This window comes from Chlamydotis macqueenii, chromosome 18 (assembly GCF_036417535.1).
Source record: "Chlamydotis macqueenii isolate bChlMac1 chromosome 18, bChlMac1.mat, whole genome shotgun sequence".
Classification (NCBI taxonomy): domain Eukaryota; kingdom Metazoa; phylum Chordata; class Aves; order Otidiformes; family Otididae; genus Chlamydotis; species Chlamydotis macqueenii.
In genome coordinates, this window is record NC_141573.1 from 1,885,811 (window position 1) to 1,908,965 (window position 23,155).

At 50.4% G+C, this 23,155-nt stretch overlaps 1 long non-coding RNA gene across 2 annotated transcripts in view; it reads left to right on the plus strand.

The window, feature by feature from the left end:
* Nucleotides 1–23,155, plus strand: part of LOC147598450 (uncharacterized) — a 108,323-nt gene that overhangs the window by 61,003 nt on the left and 24,165 nt on the right. For both annotated transcript variants that reach the window (XR_015260557.1, XR_015260555.1), the window contains exons 2-3: nt 12,443–12,489; nt 22,313–22,429. This is a non-coding gene — a long non-coding RNA (uncharacterized LOC147598450). The remainder of the gene's footprint in view (nt 1–12,442; nt 12,490–22,312; nt 22,430–23,155) is intronic.

The following is a 23,155-nucleotide window of genomic DNA, read 5'->3' on the forward strand; positions in this document are numbered from 1 at the left end:
ATGGGGACAGTAACCAAATACGACAGGGCTGCATGTTGCATTTCCATTTTCTTTACAGAGCCTCGCTTTCTTAAAATTAGGTAAGATTTATGGTTTCTTCTTTGATACACCAGCCTATAAGGAAAAGTATTTTTAGCCCAGCTTAAAAACCAATGAAAATATATATATTTTTTTTTTTTAGTGGAGAAGTTTCACGTCATATAGTATTTCTGTCCCAAAGAATGCAGGTGAAATGGCCTGGCCCCCTTGGTGCTGGGGAGAATCGAGCCATGAAGGGGAGAAAGAGTTTTTCTTGAAAGCCTGCATCCTGCCGATCCTACTCTTTCTCCCTTCGACAGAATATTTTAGTGCCAAAGGTGGATGCCCCATTGTTGAAGAAATATCAACAAGGCATGCTCCAAAGCCAGAGGACACCCAGTCTGGGTTGTGTTGGTGGCTTGACGTTTCAGCTTGGGTGTCCCAGTGTTGCTTTGGAGCAACCTCAGGCTCTGAGAGCTTTATTATTTATTATTATTTACTATTATTTATTGCACGTGTCTGATCGCAGAGTCCCACTTTGAAAATCCCTTCTCAAGTCTGAACTTTTATCTAAATCTTGAGCAATATTTATTTATTTATTTATTTAAATAAAAAACACAGAGATAATCTGATGTTTCCCATCAGTTTGGCCGCAGGTTGTTCGGCACTGGAAGAGGATGGGCCAAAATGCCCGGAGAAGGACAGTTCTCACAGCACCGGCTTTCCAGCCGGAGGGTAGGGAGGAAGTGATGGAAATCTCCTGGGAAATCCTGTGCTCTTCTCATAGGATTCCTGGCCCAACTTTCCACTTAGTCCAAAGGTCTGTGGGAAAAATTATATATATATAAATGTAAAAAAAAAAAAAATATATATATATATACATACACTTGCACATTGCCTTCACTGTGTTAACGGAACTGGCCAGTTTTCAAGAGTTATAGGCAAGAGCTCAGTTTGCTACTGATTGCCTTTTGCTCCACTGGTGTTTAAGATAAATATTGCAATGTTTTATGCCGTTGATTACCTTTTTTGTTTTCCTTTGTTTTCTGTATATCTTAATTTTAGGAGCTGCAATAGGAAAAAATATATTTTTTTTCTATCCTGCCTGCATCTCAGGACTTTTTTAACTGGCAGGGCTAACGAGCAGGCTGTTGGAAGTGGGTGCATGAACAACGGTGAATGTTGTGCGCGTACGTGTCCATCTGTGCCTTTTGGTGAAGAGCGGGGAACTGGCAGGGAGGAAGGGCAGCGACGGGCACAGGGCTCTCCCAGCAAATAACCCTCCCTTCCTCCAAGAAGTGCCCCTCCTCAAACCCTCACCATCCTCCTGCCCCGGCCAGGCGTGTTTAGTTTTGACTTGCAAAATGACAAAACATCTTCTCCTTCCAAACCCGCCACAGAAAGCTGGAAATCCCGCTAGGAATGAGCCAGGGAGAAGGGAGTGCAGTCACGGGAAGGGGCTGTGTGTGCAGAGGAGGAGGATGGGGTGTGATGGAGGAGGATGAGGAGGAGGAGGATGGGTGCCGGTTGCTGGGGCTGGCTCAGGGAGACGTCCCTGCTGCTCCCAGAATATTGTGTTAAACCGAGAGCGATCCTGGCCTCCTGAAAAGCCTTCTCCTAAAGCAGGTGCCAGGTCTTTGGGCACTTAGCTCCTCCCTGGGGCTGTACTGCGGCGTTCCCGGGGACTGAGCCCCTTTTGATGTCCAACCAGGTTTTTTTTGGCTGTTTCCCCTCCCTTTTTGTCAGCCCTTTTTCTCTGCCCCGGGGCTGTTTTGCAGGAGCTGGTGCCAGTGGGTTGGATGATAATGGGGTGCTGCTGGCTCTGGGGCTCTTTTGGAGTATTTTGCTCCTGAGGATGGCACCGAGGTGTTCCCGCGTGTCGGGTCCCAGCGCTGCCCCGGATCCGGCCGCTGTGTCCAGGAGGGCCGCCATGTAGGAAGGCAAAACCTCCCCAGTGTCACCCCCCGCCAGGCCAGAGAGACACCTTTGGCACTGTTAGGAAGTCCTTGACATCCCTTGCGACAACACCGATACAAAGGGCTCACGGAAAGCGTGGGAAAGTCGGTTGCCTTGGCCCAGCCTGCCCGTCCTCCCGTGGGCGCCGCCGCCTGCCCGCACCACCCGGCAGCTCTGCTCCCGTGTTTGGTTTGAGTGGTGAAAGTCCACATGAGGAATGAAAGGAATCCTGCCGGAATCCACCGGGATCAGCCAGGGCTGGGAAGCAGGGGGTCCTCCTGCGCTGCCCAGGGCAGGAGCGTGCGGGAGCACCCAGGGCGGGTGGGGGTTGATGGCTGTTTTGGGGTTATATCCTCAAAAGATCTGGTTTTCCCCACTCCCCTGAAGGGCTATAGGGCTGGTCGCGTGGAAATTGGAAGCACTCTCTATCGTGCGCTACTGAAAAATATCTTTGTTTATAAGCCTCTGGTGTGTTCTTGGTCCAGAAGTTTGTCCATCTCATCAGGGTCTTAAAAGCGTTAGGCAGGAATCCCAAATGAGCGGCAAAAAGCTGTGAAGGCCAGGTGCAAGGCATCTTATTTTTGGGCCCTATGTTTTTAAATCAAAGTTCTTTCAATATCCGTATCTGCCTGTGGTTAATGGGTTACAGATGCAAATTGGCACTTCCAGCTGCTGACCCGAGGTGCCCCGGCCAGGTCTCATGACTGAATCGAACGGGGCCAAGAAATATTGACAGGCTGGAAAAGCACCGGGCTCCCCACGCTGAGGATATTTTCCTTAAAGCTCCAGCTCCCAGAACCACGTGAATTCTGACTTTTCCTACCTGAAAGCTAAATTTTGGTGGAGGAGAGCCACCTTCCTGAGCGAACATGAACAATATGAAAGCCAGACGCCCTTTTCATGTCATTATTTTAAAATTTCCATTTAATAAGGGATTTAGTGATAATTTAAAGTGACTGTTTGATAAAGTTTGGGGACACATCTTGCTTGTAGTATCTGCTTTGCATGGCCTCCAGCCCTGCGGCACTAGCCTGAGCCCGGATCCTCGGGGCTGTGTGTGCATCTGCACCCTGCGCTGGGGTTTGAGGGGATGCTCAACGTCTTGGATCACCCAGGGCCGTGCCCTGCTGCTGGCACATGGTGAAATTCCTTCCCAAAACACGTGCAGTGAACCTCACTGGGCAGGGGTCAGGCTTCACTGATGGTGAACTCGTTCATGAGCGCCGAAACATGCTGGTGAGTGGTGGGGAGTGCTGGGCTACGTGAGCTAGTTCTCATCGTACCCTGCAAGACTTGGGCGCGTTCTCAGGCTCCTCGGGGAGCGGGGGGATGAAGGGCTGGGGTGTGTTTGGTTTGAACTGTTTATGGATGTGTGTTAGGATGGGATATTCGGAGATGCTGGAGGGAGCACAAGTCCTCTAAAAATCAGCTGGGAGCCTGTGCTCCTAAATCCCTTCATCTCTGGAAGAATCCCGTATTTAATGTGGGTATGGCTGCTTGGGGATCAGGTTGCTCCTGGGAGGCAATTTTTATTTATTTATTTTTGTCAGAGATGGTGCTTTAAATACCGCCCCCCCCGTCGTCTTTGTGAATGTGTCTGCAGCACAGCTGGGTGCTGCTAATAAATCTAAAATAAATGAATTACATTATGAAGGAAAAACACTTCACGGTAGACAGCTCCCGATGTGCTTTTGGGCATTTCCTTTTGGCTCGGGCTTTGCTGCCTTTCTCAGGACAGAGCCCGAAGCGGCCGCTGTTTAGCGGCGGTTTTAGGGCGAGGGGAGTGAGTAGGGGCAGGGGATGCTGTGCAGGATGGCGGGCACGGGGCACGGCTCAGGTGTTCCAGGTCCTTGATGCATCGTCTCCGCGTAGCATGGCTTTGCAGAGAATAGGTTCTGGAGGAGCAAAAGGTCATCTGTGGGGTTTAGCAGGAAGCAGTGCGAAAACATCAGATTTTTTTCTTCCTGATTTTACCAAAGTCATTCCAGGATGGGCTCCGCTAGCCTTACAGCGGACCGAGGTAAGCTTGCATCCATGTGCAAGCTCGCTCTTGTTTGATTAAAGTGGCCAAGCACGCAGGAACTCCTGAGCCACTTGCTCTTTATGACCAGCTCGTTTCAGTTCAGCTCAAGCCTGCTCCTCACCAGCCGGTGCCAAGGAGCATCCCTGGATCCGCTGGCACCAGGGCACTCGGCACGGATCAAAGTCACGGAGAGTTTAGAGTGCTCAACACTTTCATGTCCAGATGGGCTGTAAACCATCAAGTTTTGGGGCGTCGCTTCAAGGACCACGTCTGGCCGGAGCCCTTGGTACCCGGCCGGCGACGGCAGCGATCGCCCCGCCTGCCCCTCGCCCTGGCCCCCTCTGAGGAGTTCGGGCTCCCCTGTGCAGATCTCTGCCTGCTCCCCTTGTAACTGCGCTCACAAGGAAATCTTCAAAGGCTCGCTCCTATCAGTTTTCCCCACCATATGTTCTCATTAAAAAATTTATTGTGCACTTTATCTTAGGACTATTTGCCATCAATTAATAAAACATGTTGCAAGCTTCAAATGAACATTCTCCCCTCCCCACTTCCCTTTAACAAGGGAAAGGACAGAGAAATATGGAAAAAAATTTACCATAACAGATGGAGGTTTTTAACCTTTCTTTTCTCCAATCTGGAGGGGAAAAAAAAAAGAGTTCTCAGAATATCGACATGGGTTTTTAATTATCAGTTACATCACTTGAAGGCCTAATCCGAAGCTCAGTGAGCTCAGCAGACGGACTGCCAGCCCGAAATGTGCTTGTGTGTGAAGGTATGCTGGCACGGGGTGGGGACAGGGGCTGCGGGGTGACGGTGTGGGTGGCTGTGGGAGCGGGTCCCCCCCTCTCCTCCCGGCGCCGGGATGGGGAGAGAAAAATGGCAAAATCCACTCCTGGAAGCAAGCCGTTGGCGACGGCGGTGGCCAACGGCTCCCAAAGGTGTGTGTGCAGCCGGAATGTCGTGCCGTCCTTGGCAGTAGGTGCCTGGTCCTGTACATAACGGGGGGCTGGGATGGAGGTTTAAGAAAGGGGAGTTCTGGGGTCTTTAAAGACCCCAGAGCACACCTCCCTGCCATACCCCTGCTTTAGGGGGAGGAAGAGGGATGTGGAGGGAGCCTGATGAGCTCCATGCTAACGCGTCACCCTCCCTCTCCTTTCCCACTTGATGAGATCAGGAGCGTGTTTTTTTTCCTGTAATTTGCATTTTTGGGTCGTTCGACAGGAGCCGGTTCCCGGGGCCGGTGGGGTTGGTGGTGGGGCGATGGGGCGGGAGGAAAAGCAAATACAGCATCTGCCGGCCGTCCCCGCGGATGCCGCAGGGCTGGTACGCCGTGTACCCTGCGGAGCATTTGCTTTGTGTCTGTGCCTACCAGGAGAAAATAAACACAAACATAATGCATACAGATGGGTTTCTTATATAAATAAATGTCTTGGGAGAGACCTGGCTGTGGGTAACCTGCTGGGAAAGTCCTGGTCAGATGGGAATTGTAGAGTTAAACACTCCAGTCTCACTTGGATGTGTCTCGGCTTTGATTTATACTTCTGATTGGATGTTTGCCTGGCCTGATCAGAGAGTTTGGGCAGCGGCTCGTGTTGACACTCGCTGTTTAGCTCTGGGTAAAGTTTAAACAGGACTTATCATGGCTCTGACACCTCGCGAAGGCTTCCCTGGTTTAATAGCGTGCTTCATGCCATCCCTGGCGTAGGTTTGCCCTGCGTTGCTGTCCTAGATATTCAAAAAGAAAAAGGTAAACTTGCAAAATAAATTCATGGAATAGCTTATTCGAAGCCTCTTCTAATTTTAAAATAAACCCGTTGCCCTTGAATCCTGTGGCCGTTTCTCTACTTGCTTACACTGGTGCAATGTAAAGCCTGGAGAAGTGAGCTGAGGTCAAAGCGGCCGATCCAGCCTTTCAGAAACTGTTAACTGCGCTGCCCGAATTGCTCCTGCTCGCCCCAGAAGCAGCGCTGGACACTGCGAGACTAAAGCAGCCTCGCGTGGGAGGAGAGGCTCGGGTTTGGGGTCAAGCGCTGCGATGAGACTTCAGCTGGAGCGGGTCGAAGTGGTAATTCTAATTTGTTGACCATCTGATAGTTTTTCCCCAAATTGTAATGGCTTCGTCCTCTTTTATTTTAATAGAAATTGCTCAAATGAAGAGCTGTCAGGTTGCTCCTCCATGTTCCTCCCGTCCGTAGAAGGATGCAGATACCCATTCCGAGGGCAGCCTTGGGGGTTCGCGTGGCCAAGGGCTGCCCCCAGCCCTGCTTGCACTCCCCCACGCAGGCTGGGTGGCAATACTGAGAAGGAGATGGGTGACAATATTTATCCCACTCACCTCAACCGCCACCCACCTAGTTTCAAACTCCAGGACCAGCAGAGAGGTGCGTTGAAAGTGGAGTTTAACTCAGCCATTCCGGCCTGACGCGGGCTCTGGCTTTGGACAAAGCTCCTGCTAAATAACATTGAACTAATTTCATGTTTTCCTTTGGGTTTTATGAGTAACAATTAAGAAAAACATCAGCAGAATATAATTACAGCACCTTGAAGCGTAGCGTTACTGGGCCAAAGGCTGAAACGAGGTTATGAGGTGACGGCCTTTTATCTCGGATCTGATAGGGCTGTTATTCATTGTATTAAAAGTTTGCCAAGAGAGGCTTCACTGAAAATTAACTCCTGTTATCGCAGTGAGTAATATCCTGGTTTTATCATGTGGAATAAATAAATAACACAGACTTTATGCTTTTGCTTAATGAGGTTACACTGAGTGCAGAGCGAGGAAACAGTGTTAACTCCGACGCAAGAAAACCGTGATGAAGGGGAGGTGAAACTGGAACAGAAAGTGCCCCCACTTTTCTTGCATAATGGCAGAGCTTGTGTTACTATTAATTATATTACGCAACAGGAATAGGATGGAATTTGGCTCTATCTAGCAACATACCGGGGTGAAAAACTCTTTGCAAACGTCTCTGTGATTTCTCAGGAAAATTCCACCGCCATGATGCTCCCGACACCATTTTCTGGCCTTGACTGGGTGGTTGTGGTTGTCTGGCTTCGAGCCACCCTGCTGAAATGACCCGTTTGGCCCAGCCTGGGGAGCCTTTTCTGCTTGATCTCGCTGGTGTTTTTCCCACCTCGTTCCCCAACCTGCTGCTTTGCATCACAGGACGAACAAATCCAGGCTCAAAGCGATGTGAAGTCTCGGCAGCAGTGATGGGGGGAAAGCCCCAAATTAGAATCATCGAGTATCTCAAGATGGAAGGGACCCATAAGGGTCATTGAGTCCAGCTCCCAGCTTGTGAGAGCTGAGGTCTGCTTGGTCATGGCACGTGGTCCTGGCTTGCTTGAGCAGGTACGGTGGGCCAGAATTGGGGGGTCAGCCCTTTCCCCGAGGAACTGACGGTATTTCTTTGGGTGAATAGTTAAACCCTACAGAACGTGCCTGTAATATAGGTGGGAAGGGGGCTGGCAAAGCATCTGAAGGCTAGGGCTGGCATCTGCCCGGCCACCGTGACGTGGTGCTCGGGGACATCCCATCCTACAGCATGTGCTGGTGGGGATGGGGGCATGCTGGTTCCTATGCTGTGAGCCCGGGTTTGGGAATCAATTGGCCTGATGAAGAGCGTTGTTGTGGGCAGAGAGATGAATGGCCTGCTTCTGGACTTCATTAACGAGAGCCTGAAATGGTTTCACATTGACAAAAGGATCGTCCGGGACGTTAATCCCTTGCACCTGTTCAGCTCCGTTCAACCTCACTCTGCCTCGGCCGGGGTTGCGTCAGCAGGAACGACACCGCGGGCAAGAAGAAACCGGCTGAAGCAGAGGAGTTACCCGTGCCTTTCACTTAACAGGCTCGCGGGACAGAGCACCGAGCTGCGCCTGATGGGTTTGGGTTCCCAAGCTGGCACTGCGGAGCCTCGACGCCGCCCGGGCACGCCCAGCCCGCGGGTCCCGGCGGTCCGGAGGGAGGAGGTGTCAGCTGTGCCCCCGGGATGCCCGTCCCATGGCCGCAGCTCTGCACGGAGAAAACACGGCGGAGCCCAGCCTGGCACCACTCCCGGCTCCAGCTGCACCCAGGTTTCCCTTCCAAGGAGGAACCTTTTCCTCCCCCTCCAAAATAATAACGCTGAGGAGCTTGCAAAACCCAAACAAACCGCTTATCCATTTGTGCCAGTGGATGTTAATAATAGCGGGAATACTATTATCCTCTGGGCTATCATCATCCGTAATACCTCCAGAAATCGCTTGGCTAGTTTTAATTATGTTTGTGCTTTTTCTTTCGGCCTTCGTTATCTATTAGGTTCCTCTGGGCTGGGGGAATGGTCAAGGCGTGGAAGGTCGCCGCTCTGAAGCGCCTTTGTTTTCCCCGCGCAGGTATTGAGTTGATGGCACAACAATCCCTGCGTACGCGAGATTCGCTTCCCTGAATGCAGACCTTGTGCGTCCCCTGTGCGCGGAGCGAGCCCGGCGCGGGCGGCCCGAGGAGCGGGCCCGCAGGAATGCGGGCGAACAGAGCCAAATTGTTCCAGCCGCGAGGAGAAGGGAAGGGAGAGGGAGAAGGAGAGAAAGGGATAATGCAGGGGGGAGAGGTGAAAAAGATGGGAGGGGGAAATAATCCCTGTCTGTGCCTGGTGGAATTTCTCCAGAGATATTTGCAGGATAGTGCGGTTAAAAAAAATAATGCTTAGAAAGATAATGGAGTGCTCCCTCCCATCCGTGGCCGGGGGGCCGGGGGGGGTGGTGTCAGCACTGAGGCCTCCCCGGGAAGGTGACATTCGAGAGAACAATTGCTGGGCTGTTGTACCGTGCCCGCCGCTATGAATGAAGCCTCAGAAAAGGTGTCCTTGGGCTCTTGCTGAAACCCATCATCTTCTCCATTCCTTGTGTGTGCCCGCTCACCACCGCTGCCTCCCGAAACGGGCTGACGGCTTATAAACCAAGCAGGATGAAAGATGAGATTGGAGCTTGTCGCTCGTCCCCGCTGCAGCACGGTGGGATGCCGGGGCTGTGGCTCGGTGGTTCCTGCTCTCCAGGAAACTCCGGCGTTGCAGAAAGCAAACTCAAGGGCAGAGGCAGAGGAAAGCAGGCCCTAAATGTGGGCTTTGGGGCAACTTGTCCTTGGAGCTGGGCCACGTGAGCGCCTTGGGTGCTTGATCACCAAGGAGCGTGTGAGTGTTGGCCATGAACCTGCTTGTCGCGCTTGCCCAGCTCGCTGCAACGTTCTCGGGGCTGCAGATTCACCCGTGAGCATGAGCGTGCCCATAGCACGGTAAGGACGTGGTCGTCGTGATGGCCCCGTGCTGCTCTGGGGAGGCTGGATCTCCGTGGTCTGCAGATGAGCTGTGGGACCCTCACCACAAAGAGCATAGACGTGAAAAGCGTGACTTCGCAATGGCTTCGCATAAACCCTCGGATGCGTAGGTACGTGCATGCGTGTATGTAAGTACAGCGTACGTGCCCTCCCTCTGTTCCTGGCCTGGCTATAATGTGTTCAGGCCATATGAAAACTCTTCACACCTTCTTTCTCCAAGCTGAAACTGAAAGTAAATATTTTTTTTTTTTTTTTTTGCTGCTGAGAGTTTAACTTGTTTGAAGGTAAGGAGACTGTATAGCTGTACAGGGTCTCAGCAGCGTTGCCGTAGGGTCGGAGGAGCGGAGCTGCAGTGGTCCAGGGGGAGGAATGGTGGTGGCTGAGCTTTCCTCTCTGGCATGCTCTGTTTTATTAGAGGTTTTGACTCATTTCTTGAAGTTTAGCAGGCATTCACAAAAGGTATGAGTAAAATAGCGCCCGTGGTTAACAATGTAAAATCAACAGCTGTTGTCTGTTTACAGGTACACAACAGAGCATACTATGTGCTGTGCAAATACTGAGCTTTTAGGTAATATCAAGCACAAAATTTATGATTATTGTAGTTTTGGGCTGTGCGTATGTTTTTGGCTAAGAAAACGTGAAATTGCAAAGAACATTTAGGACGTCAGGAATTTTTACGTGTCTCCTTGAAGATTTGGAATATTTTTTTCTTTTCTTTTCTTCTGGCTTGTGTTACTTGGCGTTTACACAGTGGTGATGCCTCCCAGCGCTGCGCTTTCTTGTGCTGCCTGTTTCTGTGACGCGGGGTGAGGTTAAGGGCTTAGAGACGTGTGCGCTCGTTAGGAGAGCAGGGGGGTGACTATGGACTCAGTTTCCCATCTGTTCAATAAGAATGATGCTGATTGTGGTGATTGTGATGCTGCTGGTGATGGTGAGGTGGGAAGAAGGGCAGGGTCTGTGCGGCAAGCGTTGACCCTGCATAGATGGTAGCGATGGAACTGTGGTTACTGGAGCATCCCAGGGAATCACGCTGGATCTGCACTGCCCTGAGTATCAAGGATCTGTTCTGAGCACTGAAGTGAACAGAAATTCGTGGTGAATGAATCAGAAGTGGAGGGAAAAAATATTTCCCATGAGTTTGTCACTGATAAATGTTAGGGGAAAGTCTCCTCTTGGTTTTATTAAAAAAAAAGAGAAAGAAACAGATGCAAAGGGGGCCTCAGACACCACATCTGATAAAATACCACATGCAGCACTAGGCTGAGAAATCGTCTGTCATCACACTCCCGAACTTAAAATCTACTCGGGCCGTAAGCTCCTCAGGGCAGGAATGCGTTATCCGTGCGGTGCGCCTTCCCGCACGCAGTGCATCTCAGCTGGTTACCGCATCGCACCTCATAGAAGCAGCAAAGCGATCTCAGACCAGTGTCACGGGGTATCGCAGCTTCCAGGTGCGCTCAGGGGGAGGACGATAACAGCTCCCCATCGAGGAGCAGACCTTGGCAGGAGTTTATTTGTCCCTGTATACAGCAGTGGCCATCCCTCACCGGATACTTTGCACGTGGGTTTCATTCTCACAATGCCCGGTAAAGTTAAAACAACTTTTTTTTTCTGGTTTATAGGGAAGAAACCGAGCCAGAGGAGCAGCTGCGGGACTTGTGCAAAGCCCCGTGGAAAATGGGAGAGACCCTGGAAGGGAGAAAACCCAGCAGACTCCCCTCCAGTCCCTATTTTTCCCCGTTATAGCCTAGGGGATGAAGAACGGGCACAGACACCATGGATAACCAGCCCAGAGCCCTGCTGTCCTCCTGATCAGCCGTCTTGCACCCCTAGCAGCTCCATGGCGTTGGACCCATGTCTGGCATGTGGAGTGGGTGCAGTGTGGACCTGAGGACTTGTGCTGGCTTGTTGTCGTTTTCTGTTGGCTGAGAACGCCAACGTTGTTCTTCTGTAGTGTATTTTTTTTTTTTTTTTCCATTGGAGAACACGCAGCTCTGTGAGAGAGCTGGAGTTGCTGCGGAGTGGGCTGGGTGGCGAGGGGAACCGGGCTGGCAGTAGCCCGGGGCTATCATAAAAGAAACGGAAACAGGAGTGTTAATGGTTTAGCCGAGTTATGGAGAAATGGTTTTACTGTTTGAAAAGAAATTGCGAGAGTAATCTGTCTGGGAGGGTCTGGGAGCGCGCAGCACCCCTTCACAGGCTTGGGAGCAAGTGTGGGCTGGAAGGACACTTGGGAGCACTGGGGGGATGTGCGTGCGGAGAGACGCAGAACTGCAGATAATTTTGGTTGGAAAGGACCTCTGCGGGTCTCTAGTCCAGCCCCGCTCAAAGCAGGGCCAACCACGTTGGGTTGCTTGATGCATGTCCTGTCGAGGTCTGAAGATCTCCAAGGATGGAGATCCCACAGCCTCGCTGGGTTCCAGTATCTGACCACCCTGATGGTGAGAACAATTTGTCCTAATGCTCTGTGTCCCTGCGTGTGACCACCGTCTCTTGTCCTGTGCAAGAGCAGCCTGGCTCCATCTTCTCTGTACCCTCAAGTCAGGCAGTTGAAGACAGCAATAAAATTCACCCTCTTTCTTTCTGAGGCTGATCAAACCCAGTTCTCTCTGGTTGTCCTCAGCTCTCCACCATCTTGGTCTCTTCTGCTGGACTCAAGCCAGTATGTCCATGCCATCTTGTACGAGGCGGGACCAAGGCTGGACACAGTGCTGCACATGTGATGCATGGGAGAGCTGCATGGGTCTCTGACCTCCTCTTTGTTTCATAGCTCTGGATCTTTCAGAGGTTAAATGACATGCTGGCAATGGCAGCCCTTGTGTCTACTTGCATCTATGACATTTGACAGCATTGCATCAGATCATGTGGAGAAGGAAGGGAGATGTCCTCTAGTTCAGGTTTCTCAATCCACGTGGCTGTTCAGCTGGGGCCTCCCTGCACTGTATGGACTTGGGGTGTTTGGTTTTGGTGTTCTGGCCTTGTCCCATCCCTGACGTCTTTAGGAGACATCTTCAGCCAATGTGGTCCTGTGCTGGCACGAGTCAGACTAACTCCACTGAAGGCGAAAGCTCCTAGAACAACAATCTGCTGGGAATTATGAATAAATGCAAATAGTGTTTGTTTGATTTACTTTTCAGGTCTGGCCAGGAAACCTTCAAGTAGCAGCACTTTCCCTTTTAAGCAGGTAAGTGCTTTTTAAAAACATACACGGGAATGTCTGTGCTCCTCTGTTTATCGCTATAAATCTTCCTGTGCCTGAGCTCTTAAATAGTGATTCACATGGTAACTTCACGCTCGTGAAATCCGTGAATGTGAGGAGCTGATGGGCCGAGCGGCTGAAGCGCAGTGGGACACCACCTCCAAATCGGAGAGTGGAGAGAAACCACGGAGGCGTGGGGAATGGGGTGGTGGGGAGAAGAGGAGAATGGGGTTGGAGGAGACCTGGACAAGCAGGAGATGATGGTGGAGTCTCTGCTCCAGGCTGGGGGACTGGTGGGATGATGATCCTTGACGCTGGTGGGTATTGGCTCATGGGGGATTTATGTCTTCTGAGGAGTCAGATCTGTTGGGGTAAACGGGAACGTAAGGACATTCTTTTAGAAGAGATGGTGAATGATCAGATCAACTGAGATTTTTGGCTTAAATATTTTGGTTTTAAATTCTATAATAAAAAAATAATGGTTTTTTTAGTTTTACTATTCATTTTTTCAACATTTTTCCACAAAAGGCAGAAACTTTTTCAGGGGAGGGGGAAGTGTAACCTAACCTCCAATTTTCTGTCCCAAACCAGTTTTGACCAGCCATACCAACAATGTAATCATCAGAGGGTAGTTTTTTTTTTTTTCACCTCTCCTTAGCAAACAGCAGGTCAAGTATCATTAAAAAAAAAAAAAAATCACCAATAAAAAAAAAAATAGCAGCCTTTTGCCATGCATGGCGGGTGTATTTTTCCTTTGGAAGGTGGCCACCCCAAGCACACACAGGGCTCTGTGTGAGCCTACCTCACCCTCCAAGAAAGAGCGGAGGAGAAAAACTCCCTGTGACTTGGATGGGTTCCTCACGGGGGGGAAGGTGGGCTGGCGGGAAGGGGGGCGAGCGCAAGGCAGCGTTTTGAACTAAGTTCCTTTTTCTATTTTATTTAGATTAGGTTCTGCTCAGCAGGGTGATTTCTTAATTAGAGCAGCCCGGTCCTGCAGGCCTGTCGCTCCAGACCCCTGCTCTGCCTTCTTAAGTTTCACGAGGGAAGTTGTCGTGCCTTATTTCCTGAGCTCTAATATGCGAGCAGCGCGCGGTGATTTCAATGGGAGGAAAAGACATGTAATTTAATAATCTTTATTAGATTTTGCGCGAAGGAGGGGGCAAAGCAGGAGGAACCGTGTCCTCTGCTTGTCTCTTGACTTTCTCTTCTGCTTCTGGTGGCCAGAGATGAGATTTTGTGGGAGAAGAAGAAAAGCGATGATGCTAAAAGACTGTGTAGTGATGGACTTTTTGTTCTAAGGTTACGAAGTTTTCCTGAGCTGTAGCTGTTATCTCAGTCCCAGGCAGATCCATGACCCTGCAAGGATCCGTGATGGCCTTATTAATGACCAGCTGCCGTTAAATTTTTTAATTTTTAATCTGCATGGTTACGTGAAAGGAAATCCTGTCCCTCCAAAGGGTGTTGCTGGAGTGGGGTGGGAGGCCGGTGGAGCCAGTTCAAGCAGAGTAGATGAGGAAGCGAAATGTGGAAATTTTATGTGAAAATGTGGAATTTTGCAAATTTCAGGTGTTTTCTGGGAATCCAAGGAGGGCAGGCAGCGTGGTCCAGGGGGGCAGGCAACAGCTTCCCACAGCCCCTCTGCCTCAAGGAGGGGAAAAGTTATCAGGAACAAAAATTGGGGAATTTTTTTGGAAGTAGAGATGATAAGGAGGAAAAGGCTTGGTTTCATGGTAGTGGCCCAAAAGTTTGATTTGTCCTATTACCCTCCCTGCGCAGAGCCGACGCGAAGGAGCGGTGGGGATGCAATCCATGTGCTGAGGGACACCGAGACGCCGGCGTTTTGGGGGATGGTGGAGGAGGAAATCTGTCTGCGCCGAGACCTGTTCGTGCTGCCGCTCTGCCGGCGCGTACGTACCATATGGACCATCTGTACTTAATGTAAATCACTGCTAACCCACGGTGCCGGTGAAGCCGGGCGATTTTAGCCGGCGAGAGCCCAGCCTTCTGTGTCGTACGCACTCAGCTGTGACTTTGTAGCTTAAAAAATATTAAGCAACACACAGTGGGAAGCAAGGGGGCACATTCACGTTTAATTCAAATGAAATCAAATTCTGGATTTTTTTAATAAATCCACTCCATGGCTGGAACAATAGCGAAAGAAGCAAATATTTGTTACCTGGAGACACCGTATTCTCTCCCTCTCACCACGTGGCTTTGGGTTATTATTTTTCTGGCTGGCCCTGTGAAAGGCTCCTGTGGAGGATGGGGAGGTTTGTAACTCAGTAATAGGCTTCTCGCCTCAAAGTGGTTCCAGTCGCTCTCGGCTGGGTTTGGACGGGATGGTTTCCATTAGGTGCCGTGCCATCCGCGGGCGATGTTACGTGCAGCGCCTTTGTGGTGGGCAGCAAACGGGGCGATGCCGAGCCACGGAGGAGCTGAGGCACAGGTGGCTGCTTGCATCCTCCTGGTACAGGTGATGGTGAGGAGAACATCATCTTCTGCATCACCTGAGTCTGGCAGTTCCTTTTTTAAAAAAAAAGCCTTTTTTTTTTTTTTTTTTTTTCCCTCCCTGAGTTACTTTGCATTTGAAGAGGGAACTGCATGGCTGTGACTGCACCGGGGTGATATGTTTACAGCGTTGTGTTCGGTGGGTTGCATGGTCCCAGTCATGGCTTTTGGCAGCTATTTTTCTGTGTTTGCTGTATCTCCCCACATGCAGCTGCTCCATGGGCAGCAGTGCGGCTGTGGAGGTGGCTCCCTCACTTATTCTGCTGGTGACAGAAGGGAAAATTATCCGGGAAGCTTCCTCTGTGGGGACGGTGACGTGAGCCAGTAAACCACTGTAGTGTCACCTGCGGGACCGCAGCGCCTGGGAACGGGATATTGGAAGCAGTGGAGGATGAGGGCGGTGGTGATGGGGGTGCATTGGGAGAGGCACTTGCCAGATTTGGAGAGTGCTCTCAGGGCTGTGGGGAAGACCTTGTGTAAGTGCTGAGCGGGATGTGCTGGTCCCAGGCCGTGTCCGTGGTCCTTCCCATCCTTCCCCCCGGTGCGGGAGCCAGCACAGAGCTGCCCCGTGGGGCTGGGATGCTCCTGTACGAGGTGTGGCTTGAGAAGCCCGCAGTGCCCCGTCCCCAGGCAGGCAGGCTGTGAACGTGGCTGCGGGTGGCAGGGACAGTTTCTGCCAGCACCTCTTACCTGCGTGCTTGCATCACGGAGGGACCCAAAAAACCCCGCTGCTGAGGGCAGGATGAGTCGCTGCAGCTGTCAGCTGTGTTTTTTGGGGGGAAGCTGCAGCAGCTTGGAGCTTGATGTGTGAAAAGCAGCTTGCCTTGTGAGAGAGGGAGAAAAAAATTACAAATTGAAACCAGAAAGCCCCCTTTCCCTCCATCTCTTGATGTCTTGATTCGAGGCATGCGTAATTATAATCATTATTCTTATGGGCAGCCCCCCTGCACCCCCCTGGGGTCTCTGTTATCTCTAGAGCCACCCTCTGACTTCTGACTGTAAAAATGACATTGGAGAGAAACTCTATCTGCTGGGAGTGGGGCAGCTCCAACCCCTCCTCCTCCTCCCTGAGACCATCCGAGCTGCAGGGGTAGGGAAGGAAGAGGAGGGAGTGATGAAGGTCACCTTCCGCTGCCCCGGGAAGGTAACGAACCCCACGCAAAGGCCCGGGTCGAGCTCTCCAGAGTCATTATCGCAACAGGCTGCGAAAGGTTAGGGAGGAAAGAGCTTTTTCGGAAGTCTTTGCCCACTAATTGATTGCGAAGAGAGGAAGGAAGGATGTATCGAAAAAAGAAAAAGCCCCCGTGCCGCGTGCAAGCCCCCTCCTGCCCTCCCCGAAACGCACGCGGCCAGGAGGCAGCAGGTTGGGGTTTGACGTGTGACAGAGCGGGAGGGAAATCGGATTCAACAGGAGCGGGGTCTCCTTTCAGCCTAATGGCAGATGTGGAAAACATTTTCCAGCATCGTTAGGAAGGACAAAAAGCACTGAAGGCTGGGTTGTGCCCTCTCCCTGCCCGGCGAGGGGTGCCCGAGGGGCGGCCGTGCCGGCTCGCTTTGGCTCGTTCTGCCGTACGCGGCTCTTGGCACACAGCATGGCGTGCCTCCCGCTCGCCTTGGCTGCTGGCGTCTGTGCCAGCGTGCCCCGGCCCCTCTGAGCCGTACCCGGTGGTCCTTTAGGGTACGAGGTGCCCCACCGTGGGCAGGTGCTGCGCCCTCTGTAACGCATATAGCAGGGGACCCGTTGGATAAAATCCTTTTTGAGGAGGAAAGTGCTGTTTTGTGCATAGGTGGGTGGGAGTCGTGCCCCCGACATTTTCAGCCAGATTTGCAGCTCGCCCAGGGCCAGGACAAAGCACTGAAATGCCAGTTTGACTGACCCTCAGCCCACTGCACAGGGGCTGAGCCCAAGCCAGCTCTATGGGCTGAGATACGCGGGGATTGGCACAAAGCTTTCCTAGAAGTTCTTCCCTACGGTTGTTTCATATGTTTCTGTAGCCATGGACAAGTTCTCAAGATGTTTCCCACAGAAAACCAAAGGATCAGGTGCTCCACAGGATCTCCAGGGATGCGCTGCATTGCACGGGCTGGAGAGGAGATTTCTCCTGATTTTGCCTTGGAGAAGCTGCTCGGCTCTGTACACGGGAGGGTCTGTTTGAGAAGGAAGTCTTTGCAACGATCGTAGCTTTCTGGCCCCAGGTGAGATGGTGCCTAGAAATGAGAGGCAGCTGCAGAATTTGCCACCTCCCAAGACTGGATGAAACCGGAGCACTTTAAGATGATACGGTGCAGGAATTAATCTGCTCAAGTGGCACCAAAGGATTGTCTAAGGATGACAAGTATCTCCTGGAACAACATTGTGTCGGTATCTACACCAGGCTGTCTAATTTCATATTTCCTAATCAAGTCTGAAAAGAAAACAATTCATGGCATCCTCTAACTGCTGCCTCTCCTTAAGTTTCAGTCTGGCTTCCAGACCCAGCAGAAAATGAGGTGAAAGAGATGAGCTACTCTTCTGCGGAGCGACTTCTTTGTCAACGCTAATGAGTGAATCCTGGTGCAACCTCAGGACAGTAATTATTGTCACTATTTTATAGGTAAGAAAGAAAAAAAAAAAAAGCATCCTAGAGCTGACAGAGTTTGCCCAAGTCACCTGGATAAAATTGGGAACACTCCCTGACCGATCAGGAACAGACTGAGACTGGAAACCAGTTGCCTTGATGCCTTGCTCTAACCACTAGACGACCCACCCTGTATGAGCAAACGGAATAAAATTTGAAAGAAAACAAAAATCTGACTTGAAAAATGTGTTCCGCATAGAACCAGAATGTTCAGCGGAGAAAAAAGGATGCAGTCCAAAGTTTTACTTCCAGGCAAACATTTCAAAATGGACTTATAATGTACCCTTTCATTTAGATTTTATATGAAGGTTTTACTTGAACTTGTAATGAAGATGGAAAAATCCGAGGTTACCATGGCTACTGGCACTTTGCCTACTACACTCAAATCTTTTTCCCCTAATAAAACAGATTTCAGAAACCCCCCTATGAAAAGGGAAGAGTTAAATGCCCTATAAACAACTGTAGGACGAAGAATATTATTCCATGTAAACCAGGTTCTGAACATCATGGCGAGGTGGTTCCATTAATTCTTTTTTTTTCTCCTCACTGATTAGGTTCCCAAAACCCAGAGTCCTGCTCTGGATGTTTCTCCCACTAAAAACTAGGAAAATGCCAGGAGTAAGAAAATTGGGCGGTGGTGAGCAAAGTGCCAGGTGCTCTTCCTGGGATGTTCTCCTGTTGATTGGAAATGCATCTACCTTGTCATATGGGAAGAAACCTGGTTATTTTGTGTGCTCTGGCAGTGTGCAGCTCCATTCCAGCTGTGATGGACCCTCTTGGGCAGGCATTTCAGTCGTGCTATGTTCTACCCATCACTCATGCCAGCAAAATTCCAGACAGCTCAGGGTCCTCAGTACTGTACAGCAGTTGCTTCTTGTGAGATCATGCATGTTTGACCTAAACTGAGGACTGGGCTCGAATTCTAGTTTGTTAGCTGTATGGTTTTATGGTCTGGGTCTCAGCTGGGAGATGAGCTAGTCCGAGTCCTGATGCACACCTCGGATATTGCAGGCAGAAAGCAGCTGGGAAGGGATACAAGAGGCAGCTTGTACCTGTCTCCTCCTGACTATTTGCAGCTCCCTGGCAGAGCCAGGAGACCTTGATCCATCAATGCTGTTCTCCAGCTTTGGCTGCTTCTTCCTGATGTCCCTGCAGGGATGGGTTCTTTTTTTTTATGGGAGCAGAGAGGGCTCTGGCCATTCCCTTGACCTTTGTAGGGTGGTTGTCTTGTTTGCCTGATGAATTCAGGTGAGACCACAGCTTTTGTCACTTTTGTCCTTGGAATTTCCCCTGGAGATGTTGGTGGGAGCTGATGTGGGACATGCAGAAAAGAGGTTGGGCTTTGAGGTCTTCACAGAGGAAACTGAGCATGCTGAAGTTTCAGGGATGGATGGACAGAGTGTGCACACAGCAATCGTGAGGGCTGGTTGAAAAATGCTTGTGATGTTCACGTGGGTAGGAGACAGCACAGACCATGGAGATGCGTGATAAAACCCCGTGGAGTTGTCCTGGTCCTGGCTGTGCCTGTGGGGTAGAGGGAACGGTTGATGCTCTTGTTCTCCTCAGGCTTTTGGGGCATCCTCTTAATGCAACAGCTCTCTGGCTTTTAAAAGTGGTGGCTGTCCGCCAGCCCGATTTATTTTAAACATGTGTTTCTGATTTGAAAATGTCCAGATCTCAAAATCTTTAATCTTCTCACACCTAGGGATTTTTTGTTTTGTTTTGTTTTTGTAGAAAGCTGAACCACGTGCACAGGATAATGGTTAAAAAGCAATAGACTGTTTAAAAAAAAAAAGAAGAAGAAAGAGAAACAGTAAAAAAAATTTTAAAAAATAAAAATCCAGCTGCCGCTCTTCTATTGTCAAAGCAAGATGCAGCATGGAGATCTGCGGAAGCCAACAAATAAGGCTTTTGTTTGTCTCACCACTGTAATCACTGATGAAACTCCCTGAACTTGGTGCTGAAAAAAGATCCTAATAGATCCCTCCCAGATGAAAAAGAAGAAGAGTATCTGTAAGGCTGGAGCAGATTGTCTCTCTGTGCGTTTAAATCCAATCCAGCTCTGGTACAGGACTGGAAGAACCGGGTCGCTGTGCTGCAGAAAGCTCAGCGGGGCGGGAGGGCTTTCCGCCTTGACCTGGGATTTGGGAAGGTCGCTTGATCTTCCCCGCGTCTGCCGCGGAGGTGGAGAGGAGAGGAGGTCAGGTCAGCGCCGGGAAACCTCTCCTGGGGAGGGGAGAGGAAGGACTGGGACATGAATCACCGGGAGGACTTCAAAGGAGGTTTCTCCCCTCCCAGCGCAGGAGGAACTGCTCGGGATGAGCCCTGCTCTGTGCCGAGAGAGTCCCCAGGACGTTTTGCATTAGTGGCATGTGATGGAAATCAACACTGACAGATTTAAAATGTGCAAGGGGAAAAAACTTTTTTATAGCAACCTACAATTAACGTGCGGCTCGTAGGGGCTATATATACAAACGTCTGACCGAAGACACTTGCTGCGGAAAGATGTTTTTTTCAGGCGTACAGCTTATTTAAGATCTAAACAAGCGATTAAGCTTTTAGCTCTGCAGAAACGCTCATCACTTGCCAAACTGCTCTGGGAGCGATACCGCTGGCTTTGGCTGGACCAGCGTTAGCGACTGCAAGGGGAGTTGACTGAGTTGACTGCAGGCTCCCTCCTGCTGCTGAGATGAATTCGAAGCGCATCTGAGAGATGGTAACTTCTGTTCTCCTCTCCTCCACCCAGGACATCCCCTGGGGCCCCCGCATGCATTGCACGGTCCTGCTGATGGCCGGTGCAGAGATGCTGAGCGAGGGTAAGCAGGAGCTGCCGTGGTACCTGTGGTGGCACGGCCACACAACCCATGTGAAGAGGGCAGCCAGCATCTTCCCATTCATCTCCCGGGGACGGTGCACCAGCAGAACCGGGGGTGGGAGGAGAGAGCCGTGTCCCCATTCCCCCCACGATCCACGTGTGTGTTGGGGCCGCTGCTTTTTCCTCCTTCCCGTTTCGCTGCTGCTCTCCTCAGAGCAGAAGTGTCTCCCCGTGCACGAAGAGTTAAGGAGACTGTGCAGCTCTGAAGATAAGAAACAGATGATAAAGGTTAGGGGAGGGATCGCTTTCCATTATGCAGCCTGTAAATGCAAACTAATTAGAATGCAGCCCTGTTTCCGAGAGAGTGCAAAGAAAGCAGAAAAGCAAAAAAAAAAAAATTCCCTTTTCTTCCCCAGGAAAGAAGGCAGAGAGGGCTAAAGGCTGAGAATCTGGAATAACTCAGCTCTGCTACTTAGCTTGGAGCTGGAAAACGCACATCAGCCAAGGTGTGTGCGCAAGGTTGGTCCTTAGTGCTGGGCTGGGAGGCGGCTGAGGAGATGTTGGGCTGTCCCAGGCCTCTCCTGGGAAAAACGCTGTGGTACTTCCCCTTCTCCAGCTGCCTTCTGGGACTGATCCCCGCCTAAGTTGGACCTGACTCTTGGTTGCGTTGGTCTAATGCTTGGCTGCAGGAAGACAGGAATTAAAGCAAAGGCAGTTTTGGTGTGTTGGGAGATTTCAGAGCCCTAGATGAAAGAGTCTCACACAACTCAACAGCTATCGCCGTTTAACAGGAAGGCACTTAAGCGTGTGCTGAAGTCAGGCCCGTTTGTTGCTGGTTATGCCGACACAGATACCTGCTGGGCTCTCCTCTTACTAAGGCAGAAGGGAAGCATGCCCCTAAAATTTTTGCTGCCATGGTCCCTAGGGTTTTTTGGCAAAAAGGCTCTAAATGCCGGCTATTTCTGGGACTGTAACGCCACCTATCCTCAGCCATTCCCCAGGAAGGAGGGCTGATCCTTATCTGATGACTTAGAGACACGCTGCCGTTTCCCCTACGGATCAGCTGGATGCGGATGTAGGACCAGCATTGAGGTTTTTTTTTTTCCCTTTTGTTTTCATTTTCTTTTAAACTTTATTTTTCTCTCCTCTGCAGTTCATTAGCATCTTCCCTTTCCTTGCTTGCTTTCCCCCCTCCCTTGCTTTCTTCTGGAACCTAGAAGTATTTCACTGTGGCTTGCCAAATGATTTCTATCTCAGTGAAAAAGAACTTGCTATTTCCTGAAAACCTACCACTGTTTTCTCTCTCTCCCTCTCTCTAATACGTTCTGAGGATTGAAACAAATCCAGGTAACTCGATAAGAAGTCAATGAAAACAAATGCATTCTGTTTCACGAAGGTGCATTGAGGAGAAGGGCAGCAGTGCTGGGCACGGAGGGAATTGTCTCTGCTGAAAAGAGATTCCAAGGGATAGCTAGCTTTGGAATCCCCCCGTGCCAAATTTTGCAGGGGAGAAATGGCAACAGAAGAGTTTCTGTAGTTTTCCATTTGTGTGGGGTTTATTTTTGTTGTTATTTTCGATGTTGTTTGTGAGAAAACGCCGGGATGACATGGTTTGGTCAATACAATCTGACATGGTTTCGCTGCCAGCTGTTTGGCACCGGCGGGAAAAGAGGGGCTGCGCTGTCTGCCCAGCGAGCCCCCACCTCCCGAGGAGCCCCTGGTCCCAGCATCGGTCCCCCACCACCCATCGCACCCACCTGCCCACCCACCCCTCCCTGCAGCCCAACCCACCCCGGCACCCCGTAGCACCCCAAGGAGAAACATGGCCATCGCTGCTAATACAAATCCCAATTTATCTGTTTTCCAGTGGAAGGTTGACGAGCTGAACTGAGTGAGAATCTGGGGGATGCAGCACCCGGCCGTGCTCTGGCCATCGCTCTCAGGCCAAAGTGATGGAGATGTCACCGTTTGATGGGGCATTTTGGTAAGCTTTTCAATTTTGTTTTCCATGGGACTCTTTGATGAACTGCACTGGAGGAAAAAAAAAAAAAATCTTCATTTAATGAGCTGATTCGTTTATTAGGCTGATTTTCAACTGCATTTTACCTTTCAGCACATGGGAATTTTAGCTTTTAAGAAGTTTATTTCTTTATCGTGCATTCATTTCCGAAGGCTTCGCTGTGCTTCAGGGTAGGTTTCTGTTTGGTTTGGGACCTGGAGAAACGAGCCTTTGAACCGATCGCTTGTGGGATAAGGTGCCCTGTCTGTTAGATGGGTTGCATAACGCACAAGTATCATCCAGCGGATGATCTTTGTATTTTCTTCACCCCTTCCCCCTCTTTCCCCCTTCCCATCTCCTATGTGATTTTTTTTATGGTCTGTGATTGGAAGCAAAAGGTCTAGAAGAGAGAGGAAATCAAGCCCGTCAATAAATGCTAAAAATATTTAGTGTGGCAGCCTCTGTATTTTCTTTTTTGTGAAACACTGATTAATATTCAGTGGTTGAAGGTTAATACCCCATTCATTTTATTCCCTTTACATCCTCTGCACAGCAGTTGCTGCTCCAATTTCGACTTCTAATTCATGCAAATCTGGTTCCAATCAGGATATTAGTAACTCACTGCATAAGCAGGAGGGGAGTTTAAAAAAAAAAAAAAGCAGGAGCAATCACACAATTGTTAAACTTATCTTTCAGTACAAGCCCATACCC